This window comes from Myotis brandtii, unplaced genomic scaffold (genome assembly GCF_000412655.1).
Source record: "Myotis brandtii unplaced genomic scaffold, ASM41265v1 scaffold376, whole genome shotgun sequence".
NCBI classification, from domain to species: domain Eukaryota; kingdom Metazoa; phylum Chordata; class Mammalia; order Chiroptera; family Vespertilionidae; genus Myotis; species Myotis brandtii.
In genome coordinates this window covers 2,601-8,571 of record NW_005364451.1, presented here as the reverse complement: position 1 = coordinate 8,571, position 5,971 = coordinate 2,601, and positions in this window count along the sequence as shown.

Below are 5,971 nucleotides of genomic sequence, written 5' to 3'. Positions count from 1 at the left end.
TGGTCCCTACCTGGGCTGGATGGCCTGGGCCCCCACCCTGTGCTGACCTGGTCTGTGCCCCACAGGCCAAGTGTCAGCCTCCCCAGGTCCCTCTGGGTCCTAGAGTCCGGGAGGTGGGCGGGAGTGCGCAGCAGGACAGCCCTGCCTGAGGTGCCCGGATCTGAAAGGAACACCAGAGCTGGGTCCCGGGGTGGGCCCTCTGTGTGGGCGGGTGAAGCCCTTGGTCCTTACTTGGAGGGTCCTCACAGCCCTGGCTTGGACACCGTGGTCACATCACGGTTCCCAGAGGGGGCGCCGCAGAGCCTTGGTCCCTGGGGAGCATCAGACCCTAACTGCCTCCCCTGCCCCGACTTCCCATGGTGCCTCTGCACCAGACCGCCTGGCACTATGGAAACATTGTGTTCTACATGTCTCCTTTCAGTATAGTCGCTGAGCTATAGCAGGGATTCGGAGAGGGCCTGTGGTTTCGGGGTTATCTGTCTACCTTAGCTTGTCATTGCAGGCTTTTTCCTTTTTGATCCTCATTCATAGTAATTATTACATTTTACAACTCTGCCTAGTTTGTATACATTTTATTTATGCATACATCTTTGCGTATATGTATATGCATCTTTGCATATATGTATATGCATGTATAAATCTGGATATATAGTGTACACATATAGCCTAAATGTTGATCAGGCTTGTTTATTTATCAATAGGTGCCCATAATATATATATATTTATGTTTATGTTTATGTTTATATTTATATTTTTATATATGCATGGATGTCTATGTCCTATGTACTTCCATATACTAGACAAGTTACTTTATGAAAGCTTACCTAATCTTACTATGCATGATTTACTCTGATACTTGCTTTTCTACTCCTTCTCTATTCTTTATAATCTATTGAAACAATACTTTTTGAAAGGCCAGTCCTCTACCACTTCCCAGCTCCCCCACACAACCACCTCAACCACACATGCCAGCTCACCAGTCTTGTCTCCCCGAGGGGCTTGCTCATATTAAGTTGTTTAGATTTTATTGTTGAATACCCCCCCAGCCCTTGCCCTCCAATCTCTTCCTTAGATATTTTCCCTCCGTTTATTTAGGGAGCAGAAGTCATCAGTCCAAGCTTAATTGTTATTTGGGCAACACCTGTATAGCACTAAATTTGTAAAATTTTAAGCAGAATCAACATATTTGCAATATTGTGTTTCCCATGAATGAATATGGAAACTGCTCCATTAGTTTGGTGCTTTTTTTTTTTTTTACCTGAATCCCTTAGTATTATTTTTAGTTCACTCTTTTTAAAATAGGATACTTCTTGGTTAAGTTTTGACTTTTATAGCTGTGGTCAACGACATTTTTGTATTCCGTGTTCTAATTAGTTATAGCTTTGTGTGGGAAGGTTTTGTTATTGCTATGGTGATCTTCCATACAGTTTATTATGCATTTGAGGAATCCAGATCTCCATTTTTGAATTTTCTAGCTAGATGATCATATTATCAACAGATAGTGTTTGTTTCTCTTCCATATTCATACCTCATATTTACTTTTATACCCACAGCCCGCATCTCTGACTTGTCCCTGCCTTTAATGGAAATGCTTTCAATGTTTCACACTTAAGCAGGTTGCTCTCAATTTTAGGAAATGGAAATTCCCTTTTGGCTGAGTTTGTTCAAAGTTATTTCCCTGAACTCATAGTAAAGGTTTCTGTTTGTCTGTCTGTTTGTGGTGTGTGTGTGTGTGTGTGTGTGTGCGTGTGTGTGTTTTGCAAGGATCTCTCTCTGTAGCCATTGGCATGAAAAATTTTTTTTCTTCTGTATTTTGTGTGCATGGACTTGCAATAGAATTTTTATAACATTAAATCCTCATTTTATTTATTGGATATAGGCTGATAGGCTGCTTGTTCATATAATGCACTGTTGAGCTGAATATGCCATTAGTATATACAGGCTATTTTATGCTATGTGAATGAACTTGTTCCAAAAGCTCTGTTTGTGGGAATTCCTCAGGATTTTGAATAAAAGAAAGGTAGCCTGGGAGGATGAGTTGTACAATTGCCCATCTTTTTGTATGCTTTGGAAAAGTCAGCATAAGAGTCTGATGAGTTCTCCCTGACCATTTGATAGGACTTCCCTTTGAACCGTTCTTTTCTCTGGAACATTTGAGGGTGGCTTCAGCTTTGAATCCAAGTTTCAGTTTGTGGCTGTATCAAAGTTTATTAATGAATTCACCTCTTGAAGGAAGACTTGGTTGGCAATTATGAATCAAACTGCTCTAATCATGCATCATTTTGACCCCAAATTCACTTGATAAACCTGACGACTAGGGTTTCTGAATCTAATGGCAAGTCCATGTGTGACTTTATAAGAATATGCCAAACTTTCTTCTAAAGTGGCTGTAACATTTTCTTCCCTATTAACAATGAAGGAGAGTTCCTCATCCTCTCCCAAATTTGGCACTTTCAGGTTTGGGGACTCTAGCCATCCTGATAGCTTTGCAGTTGAATATTTTCTGTAGTTTACATTTTCATTTTCTTCATGAGAAACGATGCTGAGCATGCTTTTGTGTGCTTTTTATTTTGTTTAGTGTGTGATCTATGTTATATATCCTGTTCGGTGCAGTGTCCTTAAATCAGTTATATATTTGTATTGGTTTGTTTATTTCCATCAGGTAGTTAAAATTATGTATTTGGGACATGAGTCCCTCATGAGATATGGGGCTTAAAATATTTTCTCCCTGTCTGTGGCTTGCCCAACTTGAGAAAGTTTTCATCAGGTATCTCCTCTATAGAGTTACTATTGATCCTCCCTTTTAGAAGGAAGTCACTAGACACAAGACACCCTTAAAGAGGGTGGTTATTGTCTACCTCATTGGAGAGTGGGTATCTACATGATTGATTTAGAATGCAGCTACTCCAAGGGAGATTTGTCTACTCTTATATATTTATGGATTTACTCAAACCCTGATTTATCTCAGTAGGAGATTTGCTATTTGCTTTGTGTGACAATCTATAAATATGTATGTCACCATAGGTGTCTGTGTTAAGCTTAACACAAATTCATACTGATGTCTCCAGCTCTAACCCATTATTACTGCAAGGGACCTCTGGTCTGCTCCCTTGGATTATCTCTAACCCTTTACTCTATCAGTGAGAATTCTGGCTCCCAACATCCACAATCCTTATAATTCCTTGGCCACCTCCACAATATATGTATAGTGGTTTCAGATTGAAAACTAATACCCCTGTGGGAAATACATCTACATTTATGATTCATATACACTTCTACTCATTAAGGAGTGACAGACAGAATTAAGGGACATGAAAAATGCAATGTATAACCTAAGTTGGTTTCATTACAAACAAAGAAATATGTGGGAGAATTGCAGCCATCTGACTGTGAAAGGAATATTAGAAGATACACTAAATTGTTGGTTTGTCTGGATGATAAAAATTATGTTTTAAAGTCCTTATGTTTTCAGAGTTTTCACCCTCAGGTAGGTAGGAGTGAGCTGACTTGGTATCTGAGATTTGGTTCAAAGAGCTTCGGCAAGAAAATTAAAAATGAAGGAAGGAAGGAAGTAAAGGAGGAAGGGACAAAGGGAGAAAGGAAGGAATGGAGTGGGTAAGCAAGGAAGAGGAAAAAGAAAAGGAGGAAGCGAAACAAGAAAAAATGAATGGAGCACATAAGGCACCATATCAATGCTCCTGGGTGATAGGAAAACTGGAGTTTTTATTGTGTTCTTTAGGGTTGAGTATGTTTGACAGTTTTATGGTAACAGTTAAACGTGGATATTTAGCACCATATCATGAAATAGAGTAGTTAATTACACATATAAATGGGCAATGATAAGGAGGTTATTTAGGTCCAAAGATGGAGCCAATCATCAGAGTTTAGGGACATTCTGGTGGCTCCTTCTGTCTGTTCCAATATGGTTTGTCCCTGTGGCCTGGTTTCTTTTTAATAAGAAAATCCCTTTTAAAATCTTATCAGAGAAACACATGGAAATGCTTTTCATCTAGAAGGCATCAAATGCCGAGCTGAATAATTGTATTTATACCAAAAAGGAACCGGCTTTCATGGTGAGAGCACAAGGGGCCAAGTCAGAGGGAGTCTTGTGGACAAGCATATGTGATGTGCAGACTACCTGTGGGGGAAGTGCAAACAAGCCTGTAGGAGTTGAGGGTGTGGTCATGAGCAAGGCCTCCAGGGACCTCACAATGGCCTTGAGCCATTGATGGACACAGAAAGGGTCTGCCTCCACGACATGGACAGTGCTGTTCAGAGGCACAGGTTCAAAAGCTGCCCAGAAAATCATGTCAATATTGAAAGGGGAAGCCTGGGATAGGAACACAGTGTGGGCCACAGCAAAGATGCAAAGCAGGTGAGGATGCACTCTGAGCTGCCATGAATAACTCACATCTTTCATATGCTGATTCTAACCTCTCCACCACCCAAAGAAAACACTGACTTTAATTAAGGGGTAGGGACACATGGCAGCTCAAGAGGGCACAAAAAGGCTTTGAGGGGATGATCCCTGTGTCTTGCTGGGCATAGTACGTGGTCTATGGTGAGCTGTCAACTGACATTAATTTTTTCAAAGACGACTCTGTGTTGCGATTCTTTTCTCCAGAGAATATCTCAACTTAAAAGCATCTTGGCCCCCTTAGGGGAATGTCCTTACCTCCTTCCATAAACCATTAATTTCTAGCTCCAGAGTCAGGATCTGCAGGTGTTTGGAGTCCCAGGCCACAGATTCAGCAACCAGAGGGTCATCATAGCTAGATACCAGATTTCTGGAATGTTTTCCCATTGACATCCAGGACACAAACCCCTTTGGAGTAGACACTGCCTTGTCCAAGCTCTGCTATCCCTCTCTTGCACCCAGTGTGAGACTTTGGCATCCTGCATACACAGCTTATAGTGCATGGGGGAGCCCTTGTTTGAAATTACCTTGCTGCTCAGCAAAGAAATGGGGTCAGCCCTGTCATAGAACCACCAGATGTCATCAGACAGGCCTCTGTTGTGTTCTGGATCCATTCAGTGAGGCAGGAACCTTCCTCCTGCCCTCTGCAGTGTTGCTATATTGTAGACCAAGAGCCTTGCCCATTCCAGGACACCCCTGCCTTGCCTTCTCTTTATCTCAGAAAAGGGTCACTGGACTTCTGCACCTGCACTCCAGCCCAACCCTGCCAAGTCAAGTCAGAAACCTGGTGGTGGGGCCTCTCTTCCTGTTGTCTTTCCCTCCACAGGTTCCAGTTCTTCCAGTCTACCTCCATTTCCAGTCCATGTCCAGAGTGCCCCAATAGCCCCTATAAAACTACCATCCCTCTGGATGATGACAGCAGATTCCCTATGGGTCTCTTGGTGGTCCCTCCTGTGGGTTTCCCACTCTCTTCTGCACCCACTAATCAGATAAATTTTTTAAACATGCAAGATGAATGTGCTGCCTTGGCTGCTTTTCTCCTAGAGTCCTCCAGGGCATATTTTTAATTTATTGATTGATTAAGTTATTACATTTGTGTCCTCATCCCCACATTACACCCCATCCCCCCACTCATGCCATCACCCCCTGTTGTCTGTGTCCATTGGTTAGGCCTATATGCTAGCATATAAGTCCTTTAGTTGATCTCTCTCCCTTACCCCCTTACCCCTAGGGCATATTTTTGATGCAGAAATGGGAAGTAGGGAGCTTGTTTGGATCCCGGGCACCTCTACTGAGTATACTGTCTTGGAGTGGGGGGAGAGAGAGCAGCTAGGACTTGAAAGCCATTCATGTGGAAAAGTCAAGTGATTAAGGCCCCTGAGAGAAGAGTAATAGAGTGAAGACGGGAGTGCCTGAGTTTGCTTGAAAGACTCCCTGAGATGGACAGCCTTCTCCCCTTTTCTCCACCTGCCTGGGCCTCCCAGAATCCAGTAATGCCTTCCCCTTCTCTTACACAAAAGGCAAATCCTGACCAGGAGGACATGAGTGTCAGGG